This window comes from Anas platyrhynchos, chromosome Z (genome assembly GCF_047663525.1).
Source record: "Anas platyrhynchos isolate ZD024472 breed Pekin duck chromosome Z, IASCAAS_PekinDuck_T2T, whole genome shotgun sequence".
Lineage (NCBI taxonomy): Eukaryota > Metazoa > Chordata > Aves > Anseriformes > Anatidae > Anas > Anas platyrhynchos.
The window spans coordinates 55,209,429-55,228,562 of NC_092621.1; the positions used below are offsets into that span (position 1 = coordinate 55,209,429).

Here is a 19,134-nt window from a genome sequence, read left to right on the forward strand (position 1 = left end):
TATAAAGCCTCTGCCTGCACTTATTCCTGCATCGTAAGCAGGGGGTCGGCTGAATGCAGCCCTCTCCTGCTGCCTGTGCCGCCAATTGGTTTGGGAATGGCTGCTCCTGACAGGGAGCGGCTGCAGGTGGCAGGTCCCTGAGTGAGACTTGGGGGTGAGAAGTCATTTGGGGGATGAGAAGTCATCATGGGAATGGGAAAGTGTTGGGAGCAGGAGCAGCCACAAAGGTGACCTGGCCCGACTGGGAAAAAAGCTGACAGCAAAAGCCTCCTAAAAGCCTGACAGAAGAGAATGCCTGACAGCTGCGGAACCAGGCCTGGTTTTAACATCAGCACACTGCCGCATTGAAAAAACTAAAACCTTTTCAGCACGATTTGCACATACTTAATTACAACTGTATCCTGCTTTCAGATGGTCGTTTTACACAGAATCACACGGAATTGCCTAGGTTGGAAGGGACCTCAAGATCATCGAGTCCAACCTCTCCCCTAACACTCACAAGTCCCCACCTCTCTACAGCCTCCTTTAAGGTACCTGTAAAGAGCGATAAGGTCACCCCTGAGCCTCCTTTTCTCCAGGCTGAACAAGCCCAGCTCCTTCAGCCGCTCCACGTAGGACTTGTTCTCCAGGCCCCTCACCAGCTTCGTCGCCCTTCTCTGGACTCTCTCGAGCACCTCCATGTCCTTCTTGTAGCGAGGGGCCTAAGTTGGATGGGTTTATGCTTAACTGAGTAAAAAACTGTCTGGGTGGCCAGGCCCAGAAAGTTGTGCTGAATCCAGGTGGTGGCTGTTCACAAGTGGTGTCCCCTAGGGTTCAGTACTGGGGCTTGTTCTTTTTATATTTATCAGTGATCTGGATGAGGGAATCAAGTGTACCGTCTTTATGCTTGCAGGCAATAAGAAGTTAGGTGAACGTGGTGATCTGCTTATGGGTAGGAGGGCTTTTCAGATGGATCTGAATAGGCTGGACTGATGGGCTGAGGCCAACTGTATGAGGTTCAACAAGGCCAAGTGCAGGGTCCTGCACCCAGGGCACAACAACCCCAAACAGCGCTACACGCTGGGGACTGGAAAGCTGCCTGGTGGAAGGCGAGTTTGCAGTACTGGTCAATAGCCAGCTGAAAACGGGCCAGCAGTGAGCTTACGTGGCCAAGAAGACCAGCAGAATCCTGGCTTGTATTGAGAGCAGTGTGGCTAGCAGGAGCAGGGAGGTGATCGTCTCCCTGTGCTCTGCTCTGGTGAGGCCTCACCTTGAGTGCTGTGTTCAGTTTTGGGCCCCTCAGTACAATAAGGACATCAAGGCCCTGGAGCATGTCCAGAGAAGGGCAACAAAGCTGGTGAAAGGTTTAGAGAACAAATCTTAAGAGGAGCAGGAGAGTGCAGTGCGTTTATCTGGCAAGGTTTTGGTAGCAGGGCCATAGGCGTGGCTTCTGCGAGAAGGATCTAGAAGCTGCCCCATGTTTGGTAAGGCCCCCTCTGCTGACCAGAGCTGAGCCAATAAGCGATGTTGTTTTGCACCTCTGTGAGAGCAGATTTAAGACAAGGAAAAAAAAACACAGCAGCTGCGAGAGTGAGAGGAGTGAGGAACAGCGTTGCAGGCACCAAGGTCAGTGCAGAAGGAGGGGGAGAGGTGCTCCAGGCACCGGAGCAGAAGTCCCCTGCGGCCTGTGGTGAGGGCCATGGTGAAGCAGGGTGTCCCCCTGCAGCCCATGGAGTACCACGGTGGAGCAGGGTTCCACGCTGCAGCCCGTGGAGAGGAGCCCACACAGGAGCAGGTGACCTGGCAGGAGCTGCTGCCCGTAGGGGAGCCAGGTTGGAGCAGTTTGCTCCTGAGGGATGGACCCCGTGGTACAGACCCATATCTGGAGCAGCTCTGGAAGAGCTGCTGCCTGTGGGAAGCCCACGCTGGATCAGTTCATCAAGGACTGCATCCCGTGGGTGGGACCCCACAGCACAGGGGATGAGAGTGACCAAGAAGGAGCGGCAGAGAAGAAATGCTGTAGACTCACCATAACCCCCATTCCCCTGTTCCCCTGCACCGCTCGGGGGCACGAGGTGGAAGAGGGTGGATGGGGGGGAAGGTGCTTTTGGTCTCTTTGCTTTGTTTCTCACTTCTCTAGCTTGTTATTAATAAGCAATAAATCTTACTGTCTCCCTATGCAGAGTCTGTTTTGCCCATTACAATAACTACTGCGTGATCTCCTTGTTCTTATCTCAACCTTTGAGCCCTTTTCCATTGTATTTTCTCCCCGTTCCTCTTTGAGGAGGAGGAGTGAGAGAGCGGCTGTGGTGGAGCTCAGATGCCCACTCGAGTGGAACCACCACACAGAAGGAGCTGGGTTTGTTCAGCCTGGAGAAGGGAGGCTCAGGGGAGACCTTATGGCTCTCTGCAGCTACCTCAAAGGAGGTTGTAGTGAGGTGTGAGTCAGTCTCTTCTCCCAGGCAGCAAGTGGTAGAAGAGGGAATGGCCTCAAGTTGCAGCAGGGGAGGCTTAGGTTGGATATTAGGAAGAATTTCTTCACTGAAAGTGTTGTGAAGCATTGGAACAGGGTGCCCAGGGAAGTAGTTAAATCAATATCCCTGGAAATGTTTAAAAGATGTGTTGCTTAGGGACATGGTTTAGCGGTAGACTTGTCAGTGCTAGGTTAATGGTTGGACTTGATTATCTTAGAGGTCTTTTCCAACCTGAATGATTCTATGATTTTATTGTTCTTTCCAGTATTTTTTGAATTTTCTCTACCACCCTTCAGGATCTGAATTTCAGGACCAAATAGCCCATCCATAAGGACGCTTTTAGGCATGGCCTAGAATGTCTCTGTTTAGGGCACTGGTTTTCTGGCTTTTTGCCTAGGTGTGTCTTTGACAGCTTATTCTCTTCTCTGCCCATATAACTGCCCCTCTCAATGTTCTCTAGAGAGATACAGCGGAAGATGAGCTTGGATTTACAACCTAAGTAGCTGTGTTAGTTCTGTGAGGAAAGAACAGAACTGAGTCTGGCTGATGAAGGGGGATGGTGGGAACAAAGAAATACTGTGTTTGTAGTAAGAATGGACCATGAGATCTGAATGCACAAACAAGGGAATTCAAGGCAGGAGTGGTGAAGGACTTCAGCATGCTGGCTGAAGGACTGAAAAATACAAGGCTGCATTGATCTCTTTTCTAGCTTTTAGTGGATGTGTTCTAAACCACCATCCAGCTCCTGCAGGCTGCAGTGTTCTGCTGTTCTTGGCAGAGCAAAACTGTTTATCAGAGGCAGTCAGAGAAGATGACTAAATTTCTGAGTAAATCAGTCAAGCAGCATTAGGAGCTATCTATATTTTGTACAAGGTTCAGTCTCTGATGAGTTTGATGCATAGTGTATGTGCTCTTTTCCTTAAGGATGGATAACATGACAAGGAATTGTATTTCATAGCAGCATTCTTCACAGGAGAGCTGGCCCATTTTTGGTAAAGTCCACTGTGGATCCTGACACTAGGTATCCCAGGCGACAGGGAGTGAAGGTCACCATGAGGCAAGGGACCTTTGTAAAGCACATGCAAAACTCCAAGTTGCATGGCAGAATGGGTTGGTGAAATGAGACGCTTGCTTCACAAACCAAGGGAGAAATATCTGTCCTCCCCTATGCTGGGGAAACTGAAGGGTTGCTGGGAATAGCAAGTCAGGTCTCTGGAAAGACAAACATATTTAGTGTCTGTAATATCTAGCTTTTTCCTCTCCGCTACACTCATGAGACATGGTGAGCTGAGTGCTGTGAAGCAGCAGAGGTAGCATTTGTGCTGAATCAGAGCTAGTTCTTGAGGATGAATATAGTGACAGTTTCAGGCATGCCCCATGCTGTGCCCACCTGACAGATCCAGCTGAAGGGCTCTGCAGTTGCAGTGATTTTTAGCTTGCAAAAGGGTTGGTCACTGCATACTCTTTCTGAATGTTCTGGGGGTTTCTCAGGAAAGATATTTTTCATTTGCCTCTGGGTAGTTTTATAGTAGGAACCGAACAACCACTTTGGTTCTCTCCAGAATATAATTACCCGATTGTCCTAATTAGTTTCAGACTATGCATTATATCTGCCGTGATCACTGGGGTCTCATTATAGTAATGCATCAAGAAGTTTTCTTTATACATAATTCTCAATTTTCTCAGTTGTTTATAGTTGGGGCAATGCCAGTGGCAGAGCTGTGAAAAACAAATGAGGCTGTAAAGGGGAAAGTAGACTCCTACAGGGACCAACTTTATTTTTTTAATTTTGATCAAGTGTTGGTACAATTGTACACTTGCTATATTGGTTTAATAACATAAATACTTTTGTATTTATAAAATTGTTAGTAAATTCAGAGAACAAGTAATGTAAAACCTTCTCAAAATGCTATATTCTTGGGAAAAAGAATAAAGTAGGTATTTGTTTCCATTGTATTACCTGGTTTACTGACATCTCTCAATCATCTTGTTATCATCAGGAGCTGCCTGACTTGTTGAACTGCCAATCCGAAGACCTGAGAAGTAATGCATGAATAAAACAGCAATAAACCAGTGGAAAAGCTCACCAGATAAAATAGAATAGAATCATTCAGGTTAGAAAAGGCCTCCAAGATCATCAAGTCCACAGAACCTGAAATTTCTTGTCTGAAATCAGATGAAGAATTGGTAAGATTTGAGGGAATTTGCATGTGCATCTGCTATTGAAAAAGAGATTTGATCCAAAATAATGTGTGACTTGTGGAAACTTCTGCACCAAATGACACATCCATATCTGCAACTCTTGGTTACAGCTATTTTGCATTCAGAGCCTGGTACCTGTTTTCAGGTAATGTGTTATTTTTGGCACTTCAACACTTCTGTCACTTTATATTGCATCAGTTAGGCAACCTGAAGCAATTATACAATGTAATCAAGCACAAAAATTTAACACTTGACTGATAATTTTAATATGGGGAACCCACTCTGCTTTCTGATAGCTTCATTTGATTTGAACTCCTTTGAATAATAATGTGGTAAAACACAGGTCTCTAGGCTAGCTTGTTGATTTGAAAAGCCAGTATGAAAAGTGGCAGTACATATCTAATTCTCCTGATAATTTATATTCAAATGCTTTTAAATAGTTCTTTGTGTTTTATGGTGAGTGAATAAAAAATGCTTGTGTTTTGCTCATTGAGACTGATTGTTGGCAGCAAAACCATGCTTTAAAATGCAAAAGAATCCAGAGAAAATGAATTTTCACTTATATTCTAAAGAAACACACTAAACTAAGCAGTGACTTCTCCTTTTTGATTCCCAGTTTGAGCCCTGTAACTGCTTAAAGGGCTTGTGTTTATTCTTGTGCCTAAGCTCAAATGCAAGGGAAGACTTGTGCTTGTCTTGTCATCAGCATCTTCCTTCTCTAAAGTTTTGAGCTGCCATCAGTCTCTGTTGAATTCAAAAGGTATGGCCAACATGCCATGACTATGGATTGTCTTGGGAGACAGTTTCCCTCGTATGGTAGAGTGGACGTTTCCTAGGAATGCAGAGTTGCCCATTGTGCAGCTGCATCAGTGAAGGACAAGGTCTCTGCTTCAGCCTTTGGTCCTTTTCCTCTTGTTATTCACTTTATTTGCCTTTCCTCTTTTATTTTTCTTCCAAAAATGTTTGTCTAGCTTTGCATCTTTGTTCAGCATCTCCTTTGCACAAGGCTTCATCAAGCCTCCTACCTGTGAGTAGTGGAGAGGAATTTTCTATTTCTGGTCTAGGTACTAGGTACTGTCTCACTGCTTTCAGGCACACAGGTGGAGAAAGGATGAAAGGGACCATGTAGAGTTTTTTATTCATGGAAAAATAAGGTTTTGGGGTTAGCCAAACTACCACCTTGGACTTTGAGAGGGCAGACTTGGGCCTCTTGGTAAACTTGCTTATGGACATGTTTTAGTGGTAGACTTGTCAGTGCTAGGTTAGTGGTTGGACTTGATTATCTTAGAGGTCTTTTCCAACCTAAATGATTCTGTGCTTGCAGTTTCCAGATCAGGGCATGCTGGGGAGAAGCAGTTTGTCTGCAGTGGGTGACAGAAACATCAGGCTTCAGAAGGCGTAGGCATCATTAGTGTTAAAATACCTCTCCTTTACCATTCACAGCCCAAGCAAGATGTTATGCAGCCAAAGGATCTGCATGAATTTAACTTGTGAGAAGCTAGAAAAAAAATCACAATGCTAAGAGATTAAATTCTAGCTGATGCTGAAAGAATAGTCCTGCTTTACTTTCTGTACACAGACATCCAGATCATCCCTGTTTGGTTGGGTGCTCTTGCCTACAGAATCATGAGTACTCCCTTTGGGTACTCATCTTCAATTTAAATGAAGTTTATTTCTACTTAAATGTTGATTACACTGAACAGTTCTACTTTTCTCATCCTTTAGTCGTATTTCACTTTGCAGACTCTAAGCTGACCAAGTTGTGGTCTGCTGACCAAAAATACTCTGACAAACTTTGAAGAGTCCATCATAAATCTTAAGTCCACCGTGACCAAAAATACAGTGGGACTAATAACACTCTTGTGTTGATTGTTTCCTTTCCTGGAATAAATGGTACTGTTTCTTGCAGAGCTCTGTGGGGTTTTAATAATGTGGGCATCACACTGAAGTGGAAATGTGACAGTGAAGTGGTCCTGATTGCAAGCAGGTATACGAAAGCAGAGGGTCTAGAGGAACTGAAAAACAAGGAACAAAATGAAAAATGTTAGGACAGGTGAAAATTTCTCAGTTTTTTTAAGACACTGATGGGAAAATAAAAACAAACAAAACATCTTAAAGAGCACAAAACAACTCTGCACATTATAAATCAAAAGACACGCTACCTGCACTAAATAAATATGCACTAATTGAACTCTGTATTCACTAGTCCTGTAATACCAGCACGTCAGATGCAAGCAGCTGAGAGGGGGCTGGGGATTAGCACCCAGGGGCTTTCCTCTGACTTACTGCTGAGCTTGGCAAGCTCCCTACTTATCCCTTATCCTACATTTAGAGAAAGTGGGAAATTGTGACTGCAGACAACTTGGGATGGGTGTGCAGGGTTCAATTTCCTAAGGAAAGCAACAGGCACAAACAACTACTGAGCAAGTCACTCAGCAGACAATGCTGGTGCTAGTGATAATTCCATATCTAGACCATGATGGATAGGATGAAGGGGCCTGTTTTGGGTAACAAAGAGGAGAAGTGGTTCTTAACGAAGAGGAGATAAGCAAGATCTGGGGAAGAGATGAACTGTGCCTGTATTTTCTGAAATCTGTTCTGATCCTGAAGCTAGCTCAGGGCTGAGCTGAGTGATGAAAACCTGCTTTTAGTCTTTTTGCTTTCAGAAAATGAGAGCTGGCTCACTGCCTCCAAGAAGTAAATGTATTTCTGCAAAGGGAATGAGTAAGGTCTCTGTCTGCAGAGAGTTCTGCAGGTGGATCTTCTACTATATAAGCAAAGGGAGAATATTAGAGCTTTTTTGCAGGGGGCATTGCCTCAGATGTTTGATCCCTCCACAATCTCTTTTAATCTCTGTCCTGGATCAAGAGCATTTTTCAGTGAGGCCCATTTCACTGAGCTATGCTTAGGGCAGTTGTAAAACGTAATGACTTCCACATGATCACTGTGTAAAACACACACAACAAACCGAGCCCTGTGGATCATGCCTCCTGTGATGGTTCTCTGAGGCTGATCTGTCAGTGTCCCTTGTGCTTCAGGTGAACCTACACAGAAAATACTGGAGATTTTATTTTACTCCGCAGTGCAGTTATTTCCACAGATTACACAGATCCCTTGCAGGGCAGAAATTTGTGCTTCTTGTTATTCTGAGGTGCCCAAAGAAGCTTTTCTGATGGACTGCTGGGTTATGTATTAATCCTGAAGGGTTTATTTCTAGGTAAAGCAAAAGCAGAAGGAGCAGGTAAATAATTTCTCTTCTGTGGGGTTGTAGTAAGAGATCACTTGGTGGGAAAACATCCTTAGATCTGTGCTTGGAACAGTACACAAAGGAGCACAAGCTAACTTCACCCAGCTTAACAATATACCATCTGACTCTGAAATAAGATGTACTCTACAGCTAACAAATCTGTACTGATGTGGCTGAGTGGTTTCTGAACCACTAGAGGTGGCTTGCATCTTGTCATCTTGAACACAGGGCTGAAGGCAGTTTTTCCCTGCTTCCAGCTGACTATTTAGACAGACTGTGCAGGGGAACATTAAAAGCTGAGCCTCTGAAAGAAAGCCCCTCTGCCTGTGCAGAGACAGGAAAAGGCAGAATATAGCTTCTCTGTTTCATTTCTCCAGTATCCACATATCCCTCGTAGACCACAGGTACAAAGCACAAAGTTATCCATGTCTGCTCGTCTGAATGCACTCATTTGGATGGTGTTTTTGGCAATTGCTCTGTTGGACGGGCAGACAGATGGATGCTCCTGTTGCTGATTGACAAGACTGAATGTTCATGAATGGCAAGCAAGCTGAAATGGTCTTTGCAACAGATCTGTGAACCTAAGCCCTGGAAGAAAGACATGTTCTGGTTCTTGTTGTAACAAATAGGAACTTCTTTAAGTTGTATTTTAATCTGGACTAATCAACAGATAGCAGGTGCCCAGGGTTGTGACACTTTCAATTCAGAGTTATGGGCACTGATTTGGTGCTATTAGTGTCTAAGCCTAGACACTGAAAATTGCCCTAAAATGCTATATGGATCCCTGGCTACTACATGAACCTGTCCAATTCACTGTTTTGTAAACACAACTCAAGTTCTGTTGGTGATGGCAACTGAGTTATGTATTTCCTAGGTGGAGTTTTGAGGATTTGGGTTATCATTAATACATTCAGACAAAGCATAGGCAACACTCACAATCTAAAGGGACTTATCTCAAATGGTACAGGTTAAGCACACGCCACTTCTGATTCAGGACGTGCAGCTCCAGGTTGAACTTTCTACCAAGGTAAGAGTGACATAAGGAAGCTGGAATCGGGATGAGTGAAGGAGTTGTTCAGCATGAGGAGTACCAGGGACAAACAGCCAATTGCAGGAAAGAGAACTTGGAGGAGGAGGGAAGTGTGTCCGTGCTCTCCTCTTGAGAAGCTGCTATGAAAGTCAAAGACACCCGTGGAGTCTGGAGCACAGCACAAACAAATGAGTAATGTTTCTGCATATGAGTCTGAAGACTCTGGAGACAAATCTCTGGTGAAAGGGACTAATGTGGTTCTGGCTGTTCATATAAAATTGTGGCAATGTTGGAAGGTAAAGAAAAGGGGTGGGGTATTAAAACCTCCACCAAAGGCTGTATCTTCTGCCAAAAATTACCATTAGCTGTCCGTGCTGCACTGATATTCTAAGAGTTCATGAAAGACAGGAGAACATTGCCCTGCTCTACTTTGTCCATAATGGCTCTGCTGTGTTTTGGCGTGACACCATACCTTTGGGAAACTGCGTTTTGGATGATGTATTGGCAGATCTGCTATACTGCTGTCTATGAGAGTGAGTCAACGTAAAATGGAAATCTCCCATGGGGCAAAAGGGCAAAAACTCACTTGGTCATAATTCTCAGATTGTTGCAAAAAAAGGGGCCTTACAATACTTCTGACTTTTTGTTAAGTAAGCAAGATATGTCAGAAAATTTAACACAGGAGTAACTAGCTTGTGGATGGCAAGTGTTTCTAATGACATAAAATTTACAATTTGAAATTTAAAATTGCTTGTTGATCTTTCTGTGTTTCAACTTCTTTTCAGTGTGAGGCAGAATTCACCAAGCTCTGGATTGTGTTCCCACCACCAGGAAACATGACGTGGCTTACGGCTGTTGCAGGTGATGTTAGTTGTCATAGAATCAAAGAATATCCCGAGTTGGAAGGGATCCATAAGGATCATCGAGTCCAACTCCTGGCTCCACACAGGTCTAACCAAAAATTCAGACCATAGCAAAAGAACAAAACAAAACAAAAAAGTATTTAAAACTTTAAAAGCAAAACAAAGCAAAAACAGAAACAAAGAAAAAAAATCCACACCTTAAGTTTTTCTCAAGGTGCAAACTAGGTACAATAATTATGTTCAGACCCCGTGTAAACTCAGTTTGTAAAGAAGACAAACCATAAATTGTTAGTTAAATGACCTCAAGGAAATATTCCCTCCCCACAGAAGAGCTAGATTTTTTTTTTTAATTTAATTTAATTTTTTTCAGATGCAGAAATGTGGTATTTTCCAAGCAAAACATAAACTTATTTTTTCTCAGTTCTATTGGATACCATTTCTGACACCTCAGGGATGCTAATAACACTTCCAAATTTAGTGACTCTGTGAATTTAAGTAGCATGCTGTTGACCTTTATCCTGCAGCTCATCAATAAAACGTTAGAAAATATCTGACCTACAGCCCAGTTCTTTTAACAAATATTGCCACCTGCCTTAATTCACTGCTGTTTAGCACTGCCCTTTGTATGCTAATAGTACTTCGTGCAGATGAAATGTATGCAGCACTGTTCACAGCTAAGAAAATCTGAGTTAGCATTTTTGGGTAAGATAATTACAGGTTTTGCTTCCAAAACCAGGAAGAAACTTCGCCATTTGAGTCCACCTATGCAGAGAATACATTAGAGCTCGTGAGTGTAACTAACGTCTGATACAGATTCAAGTAGCTGCTATATAGCTATTACTGGGTTAGCTATTGTATTTAACTATATAGGAGTTACTGAACCATAGCTAATTCTGTTAGCAAAGTAGAGTTGACAATGGTTTATTCTTTCAAGTTTCAGGGTGCATGGAATTAATTAGAAAAAAAATATAGCTGATCTTGTACTGAGCTTACATGGGAAGGTTTTGATAGCAGGGGGCTGCAGGGGTGGCCTCTGTGAGCAGAGCCTAGAAGCTACCCCATGTCAGAGCAGAGCCAGCTCCAGATGGCTCCGAAAACGGACCTGCTGCTGGCCAGAGCCAAGCCAGGGAGCGATGCTGGGTGGGCCTCTGGGAGAGCACAGTTAAGACAGGGAAAAATACTCCTGTGCAGCAGCGGCTGGGAGAGAGGAATGAGAAACAGCTCTGCAGACTCCAAGAAGGAGGGCAGGAGGTGCTCCAGGTGCCGGAGCAGAATGATAGAACCGTAGAATACCCAACTTGGAAGGGACCCACAAGGATCATCGAGTCCAACTCCTGGGTCCTCAGAGGACCATCCAAAAAATTAGACCATGTGTCTGAGAGCTTTGCCCAAATGCCTCTGACCTCTGGCAGGTTTGGTGCTGTAACCACTTCCTTGGGGGCCTTTTACAGTGTTTGATGACTCTCTCAGTGGAGAATCATTTTTTTGATATATAGCCTGAACCTTTTCTGTCACAGCATCAAGCCCCAGATCCCTTTCTGTGCATTCTGCTCTCCAGCATCTCATACATATAGCCAGGGTTGCCCCTTTCCAGGTAGATAATCTGACACTTGCTGCTGCTAAACTTCATATTGTTGGTGGTAGCCCAGCTCTCTCATTTGTCCAGATCTCTCTGCAAGGCCTCACCTCACTTGACAGAGTCAACAGCTCCATGCAATTTATTATCTGCAAGCTTGCTCAAAAAAACCTTCAACTCCTTCATCCATATCATTTATGAAAACATTGAAGAGGACTGGTCCTAAAATGGAGCCTTGGGGAACCCCTGCAGCCCATGGGTCCCCCATGGAGCAGATCTCCACGCTGCAGCCCCCCCATGGGTGGAGGAGCCCCCGCTGGAGCAGGTGGATGTGGCCTGGAGGAGGCTGCGGCCCATGGAGAGCCCCCGCAGGAGCAGGCCCCGGGCCGGAGCTGCAGCCCGTGGAGAGGAGCCCACGTGGAGCAGGGGCAGAGAGGGACCGAGAAGGAGTGGTGGAGATGAAGTGCTACAGACTGACCACAACCCCCAGTCCAGTCCCCCTGTTCCCCTGCGCTGCACGGGGGGAGGAGCTGGAAGAGCTCAGATGGGGGGAAGGAAGGTGGTTTTGGTTTCTTTCCTTTGGTTCTCACTTGTCTAGCCTGGGAGTAGTAGTAGTTAGGCCGGAAATCTTACTGTCTCCCTATGCTGAGTCTGCTTTGCCCATCACGATCCTTGTTGAGCGATCTCCCTGTCCTTGTCTCAACCCTTGAGCCCTTTGCATCGTATTTTCTCTCCCTTTCTCTTTGAGGAGGGGGAGGGAGAGAGTGGCTGTGATGGAGCTCGGCTGCCCACCCACCGAAAAGCACTGCAGCTGCAAAGTACTGGAAAAGTTTTCAGAAGCAACAAGGTGTTTAACAAGGAAATGTAGAGTTTCCTTTTTCAGGCTTCCTAAATAATTGGGCTTATTTCCTATTCCCAACTCGGAGGAGGAGAATTGTTGATTTCACCTTCTTTTTTCTTCCTTGGAAATCAAAGGTGAACAGCTCTAAAAGTAAGGGGAACGTATCCGAAGCAAGCTTTTTTTGGCTTGTAATCCTTTCTTAAGGAAAAGATTTCTCACACACCTTCCCCAGATGTAGGGGGGCAGAGAATAATTTTGGAACTACTCCAATTCAAGTCAGCTTGGGGAGAGTGGTACTTCTCTACTTGTTTCTGAGACATTCGCATTAGCAACAGAGAGTGTTGTGTTGCCGCTGCCAGGGGCCTACGGTGATGACTTCAGCAACAGAATTGAATGATGTCACTGTGACACCTTGGGAACAGCTGCCTCTGAGCAAGTTGAGCGAGGAGGGACAGAGAAGTGTGCTGGATGAAACCACGTGAGGACTTGTGGATCCCACGTTGAGGTGCATCGAGAGGGCCCACCCTTCTGTAAGTGTTTGGATGCTTCATTTTAGATTTCTGTAGTTTGTGTAAAGTCCTTTCACAAGCATGAAGTTTGGTACTTTGGCTCAGTGATGTAGCTGCACAGAGTGACAGGTGCAACATGTGGCTGAGGGCCTCTGCACGTTCTCTCTTTCCCACACACGATCAAGAAAGAAGGGTAGACAAATAAGAGTGTGCTGTGGTCCTGCCATAGACCTCAAGTACTACAGCATAAACAAGAGACTTAAAAGTAGCCCATCACATGAAACTTCAGGACAGCAATGCACTTCATCAGCTGGGCTGGCCTGTTGAGTGGAGTGTCTCAGGATGGAGTGTATGAAGATGCACTCCATCTGCTTTCAGATTAGCGCTTGCAGTGAGCAAGCTGCCTGGCCTTAACATTTTTCATTTCATTTTTCACCCGACTTTTGCTGGTTCTTCTTGGTCTAGAAATAAAAAAAAAAAAAAAAAAAAAGAACTCAGATCAAAATAGAAGGATTTCCTTTTCATTAATTCCATGTTCTTAACTTGACAGATTTGGTTATTGACGTAGAAGGGACATATCTGGCCTGATTGCAACACCCATGCTCGCAGTCTCGCAGTGTGGGACAGTTCTCATAAAGGTGATTCAGGGTAGTTTCTGGAAACGAAGACATCAGATGGCAAAGGTAATCTCCAAATTTTTTTTTTTTTTTTTTTTTTTTTTGCTAATGCAGGAAAGGCAAGTAAGAGTAAAAGTAAGAGTCCAGATAGTGTAAGAAGCAGCAGCTGTGAAGGAAACTTCCTTCTGGCTGATATGGCTCCATATCTAGTTGTGGAGGTCATAGTGCAGGTGGAAGCATGTTCTCGTCCAAATACTTAGCTTTCTGTTTTCACAACAGGTCGAGCAGCAGAATGTCTTTGAAACAACTGTGCCTATGACCAAGTTCATGCATCGTGGTAGACAAGGTAAAAGCTCTGGACAAGCAAAGGGGAGGGATGGATGGGCATGCAATACGATCACTTCAATCTTCTCTCTCTAAGAAACCTTACTGAGAAAACAAAACAGAACAGAACAAAACAGAACAGAACAAACGAAACAAACGGCTAGCTTGCTGGAGACACTGTCTGGGAAACAGTGAAAACACTTGCAGACAAAACCATATCCAAGGACTAACACTTTGAGCTTGATTCTAAACCAACATCCTCAACTCCAACTCTTGTTTATGTTCATTACAGACTGGTAGAATAACATGTCACATTTGATGACTTTGCAGCATAGATGTCAGGAACGCAGCTTGGGATCACCTGCCTCTACTTAGAGTTCAGTCTGAAGGGATGAGCAAGTAATTGTTCCTGGGCTGATGGAAATCTCTTCTAAAGTCTGTTTTCTAACACTCTTCTAGATGCTTCTCTGTCCATCGCTCTGACCTGCCAACTCTGGTGCAAGTGTGCAGCTGTGGCAAGAGGGATTTCCTAGTCCTGATTAGACCTGGTGGACACCAACTTTCCTAGTCAATTGCCGATGTTGCTGAGGAGGCAGCAGTATCAAAGCCCTTGTTGATGAAGATAGAACAAATTTGGGGAGGCTTTGGCATTTCTGCACAATGCTGCTTCCTGATTGTGACCCAAGACGCAGATTCTGAACTCGGCAAAGTAAGCTAGAGTAAGCTAGACTGCATGTCCTGGTCATTTTCTTTTCTTTCTTTCTTTTTCATTCGTCGCTTGTAAGAAAATCTAAATCTTTCAACCATTTGTTTGAAAACACAGTTTTATGGAAATGATTGTGGGTGTGCTCCTTAACCTTGTTTGGAACCTGTTTAACCTCGCTTCACTTAGAGGAGACCTGTGCTCAAATTTATGCTTACCACGATCAAGTGGCATCCTTTTTCCTTTTGGTATTCTTGACTTTGGCGCTTGCAAGTGAGGTTGAAAAGAGTTCTCAGGATGATTCTTCTTTTCCTTTGCAGTATCCCAAACTCCAGATTACATCTGATCTTCATCTCTGATCTGAAAAGCTTCGCAGGCCAAAAGAGAATTGAGATGAGGAGTGAAATACAGAATGCTGGTGAATCTTTCCAGTTCCCACCCGTAAGTTTTGTGAGAGAAGCAGGTGTGTTGCTGTAGTGGTAGGAAGTCAATAAGATAAGGATCATGCCCTTGAAGGCGAGTAATGGTAGAAAGATGAAGAATGCAAGGCCCTGGTTAAAGACAGTCTTTAGGCTGCTTCTGGATCAGCAGTTTGTTTGGTTCTTGCACAGCCTCATCTCCACTTGCTTAGAAGCTGTGAAGATGGGAAGAACACTTGGTGTTTTTCATCCACTCTCAACCTCATCTCCATTTCCTCCGAAGCTGTGAATATTGGAAGTACACTTGGTTCTTCCAATGATGTGAAGAGCCAAGTGTCTTGGGTCTTCCATCAACTCAGAGATATCAAGAGAATAAGGTATTTGCTTGATGGGACAGTACTTAATGTAGGTATTTATGAAGTGAAGAAGAATGCTGAAACCAGCCAAAGCCCTATCAGACATGGTAAGGCCATGCTTCTGTTAGGAAGTAATTCAGAGTGCTTCCATGGTGTACTTTGGACAGATGAACTCTGGTCCTCTGGACTAAGCACCCCCAAGGGACAATTCTCTGAAAAATCTCTCGGAATGATCTGTCCTTATCTCTTACACTGTAGTCTCCATGAGGAAAGGATAAATATTCATTGCCCATGTGGAAAGGAGCTCCTCCTGTAGTTGTTTCTAACCAAAATCTCCTTCTTGTGTTCTGTTGACAGAAACCACTTGGCGAGCCAAGCCAAATCACCGAAAATGGAAGTAGTGGAACTACTTCCAAACCGTGCTGCTGCTTCTAAACCAAACTGCAGTGTAGGTGGGGACAGAGCAAGGGGACACAACCCAGCCAGGGCGAAATTGAAAGTCACCTGTCTGAGCCGCTGAAGGAAGTCAGCGCTTCCCAGTTTGAGACTGTTCCCTGACTGGTCCCACAGCAGCTGGAACGCTTCCGATTGCTGCTGATGGATTCCCATGGATCAGCCAGTGACACAAGCTGCCAGAGCGACTGAAGCGATGTGGAGTTACGCTTCTCCCCCTTCTGCGTTCAGATCCGTGAAAGGAAGGAGAAGAGGGGAGAAGAAGAGGGGAGAAGAGAAGAGAGGGGGAAAAAAAAAGGACAAGAAGGGAGGGAAGGGGAGGGAAGGGGAGGGAAGGGGAGGGAAAGGGAGGGAATGGGAGGGAAGGGAATGGGAGGGGAGGGCAGGGCAGGGCAGGGGCATGTAGGGCATTGTAGGGGAGAGTAGGCTAGTGTAGGATAGTGTTGGGATAGTGTAGGATAGTGAGGGGAGTGTAGGGGAGTGTAGGGGAGGGGAGTGTAGGGGAGGATAGTGTAGGGAGGGGAGTGCAGGGGAGGGGAGTGCAGGGGAGATGAGCATAGAGGAGGGGAGTGCAGGGGAGTGTAGTGTAGGGGGGTTTGGGGGAGTGTAGTGTAGGGGAATGTAGGGGAGGGGAGTTTAGGGGAGTGTAGGGGAGGGGAGTGTAGCGGAGGATAGTGTAGGGAGGGGAGTGTAGAGGAGGGAAGTGTAGAGGAGCATAGGGGAGTGGAGTGGAGTAAAGTGGAGTGTAGGGGAGTTTAGGGGAGGAGAGTTTAGGGGAGGGGAGTTTAGGGGAGGGGAGTTTAGGGGAGGGGAGGGGAGTTTAGGGGAGGGGAGGGGAGTTTAGGGGAGGGGAGGAGAGTTTAGGGGAGGGGAGGGGAGTTTAGGGGAGTTTAGGGGAGGGGAGGAGAGGGGAGGGGAGGAGAGGGGAGGTGAGTTTAGGGGAGGGGAGGGGAGTTTAGGGGAGGGGAGGGGAGGGGAGGGGAGGGGAGGGGAGGGGAGGGGAGTTTAGGGGAGTTTAGAGGAGGGGAGTTTAGGGGAGCTTAGGGGAGGGGAGGGGAGTTTAGGGGAGGGGAGTTTAGGGGAGGGGAGGGGAGTTTAGGGGAGGGGAGGGGAGTTTAGGGGAGAGGGGAGGGGAGTTTAGGGGAGTTTAGGGGAGGGGAGGGGAGGGGAGGGGAGGGGAGGGGAGGGGAGGGGAGGGGAGGGGAGGGGAGGGGAGGGGAGGGGAGGGGAGGGGGTGGGTATTGGTGGGAAGTAAGGAATGGGCCTGGGAGGGAATGGGAGGGGAGGGGAGTGCTACCCTAAATAAAATGGCCAAAGAAGTGACATTTTGGATCTGGAGCCAAATATGTATGTTGCCATTCATTCCACAACGCGATTCATCACTGCAATCTGCGTTTGGCACAGTGCCATTAAGGGTTTGGCATGCACAGAGGTGACTGAGTATTTTCAGAACTAACTTTCCTTCCTAACTGATTGGAGACTTTTGCTGGAATGCAAAAGATCAGGTGATTGGTTAACGTAGGGTTGGCAGCTGAGCAGGGGAAACATCTTCAAAACTTCCAAAGTTTTGAAAAGTGTGCAGAGCAGCAAACGCTTGAGAGAGGGAAAGAGAGATGCATCTCAGCTGTCTGGGGGGAAGAAGGCAGTCAGCTCTTAACCCACGAGTTATTTCCATGTCTGTTCTGGACCTTGGGATCTCTTTTGGGAGCTACATTACGCAGAGAACTACAATAAGGCTGAGATCACCGCTGCCTCAATGTAATCAAAGGTGAAGGCCTTTATGACAGCCAGTTTGGAATGAATGCAGCCCCATCTTCTCAGCATTTTGAGACAGATGACTACCCAACACTGAACTGTCTCACGTGTTCAAAGTGAGACAGCTTTGTAGAAATAATAGAAAAACTTCATTGCAATTGGCCTAGCATGGAATTTGTTCTTAACAAGTTTGGTAGAATATCCTTGTAGACTTCAAAACCTGTACATCATCATTTGAACACTCCTTCATCTCCATGATATTCTCCACAAGGACCGAACTGTCAGTCCCAGTAGCTATAGCTAATCAGTCATATTAGCTCATCAAATTAGCCGATCAGTCACTTGAAGTTTGTTGATGACATCTATTCTGAGCTCTACAGTGTTGGTCAGGTACTGACTTGCGGAAATCAGACTCTGTCTATAACCTTGGGATGGTTATAAAGCAGGTATGTTTATTCTCCAAAACCCTATGAGGTGTCATCTTGAGCTACCTTATGTAGGATTTTGGTCTTTTCCAAATATATAGTGAGACTAGTGAGACTCTGGGTCCCACGCAAGTAATCAGTCATGTGTCTTCTCAGCTCATTTTATTTTTCTCAGATTGAACTGACAACAGTTTTTGACTCTGGTGGGTTGGGATTTCCTTTGCAAAAACTAGGATGGGTTTCACTAGGAGTGGAAGATTGATGCTGAGGGCTTGCCTGGGAATGCTTGAAGATCTGTACAGCAGCCAGACACTGGGCTTCTAATAGGAGAATTGTGGGGTTTTTTGGGCTCAGACTAAGTTGTATGAAAACAAATTAACACACAAACAAGTAACTGTTAGTGAAGTCTATGATCTCTTTTGGAATACCTTCAGGAGTGAGATTCCAGACAGGTTGTCCCATAGGGAAACTGTGAGTGACCTCATGGTCTTTTGCCATTCCAAATACCAGAATTGTTCCCATTTGGCTTCCCCCATAAAATCCTCTTTGCTCTCTTCTAACATCACGACAGCTTCACGGGCTTCATAGTGACTCTGCTTCCCATGGCTGTATTCACTATGTCATTGCTTCACATGCCTGCAAAGCTTTATGTGCCTTGGTAAATGCAAATTTTTATGAGCAGCTCATAATCCAGTTTTCCAACCAACCATTTGTGTTACTGCTGATGTGGCAGGGTGTCAGGCTGCTGCTCTGTAGCATGGATCCTCCACATGGGTTTTGCAGCTGGAGAGGGCACTGTGAATTAGAGACTACATTTTGTTTCATTCAGCTGCAGTGATTGCAGAGACGGTGAAACAGGAACAGACAGCAAATAGCTCAGGTATCGGTATTCCATTGCTTAAGTAAGTGGAAAAATCCTGCCCTACTGTCCATTTGGTAGGTAACAGGGGATGGCAACAAGAAGGCTCAGAGGCCACTCAGGCATGGGGAAGGGTTCTTTTCCAGTATTTGTGCAGAGTCCTAATTCCTAGTCCTACACGAGTGGGGAGCCTTGTGCAGGAGTGTTGCCTAGATGCCCCATCTCCTTCATGGGTAAAGGCATACCTAACCCTCACAGATTTAGAGACAAGGAGAAATACCTGAGATAGCTCTTGTATCTTTGTATTGGCACTAAAAAAAGTATAGCTGTATAGGACTGATGCTCTTTAGCTGATCATAATTCTGGAGATGGTTTTTGCAAGAGAAGCTCAGGTATTTTTTTTTTGCAATGGTGCATTATGTGATAGAGATGTCACGTAAGCAAGTTTACAAAGTGCAAGCTTTGTTTGCCTTTGAGGATGGCCATGTCTCAGCACAGGGGA

General features: G+C 45.4%; 1 long non-coding RNA gene across 1 annotated transcript; it reads left to right on the forward strand.

Annotated features, from left to right (window-relative positions):
* The first annotated feature begins 1,628 nt into the window (after positions 1-1,628).
* LOC140000786 (uncharacterized) lies at positions 1,629-12,364 on the forward strand. Its single transcript, XR_011805991.1, has 3 exons — positions 1,629-1,774; positions 4,454-4,640; positions 9,718-12,364. It is a non-coding gene; the product is annotated as an uncharacterized lncRNA (long non-coding RNA).
* The last annotated feature ends 6,770 nt before the right edge of the window (positions 12,365-19,134 follow it).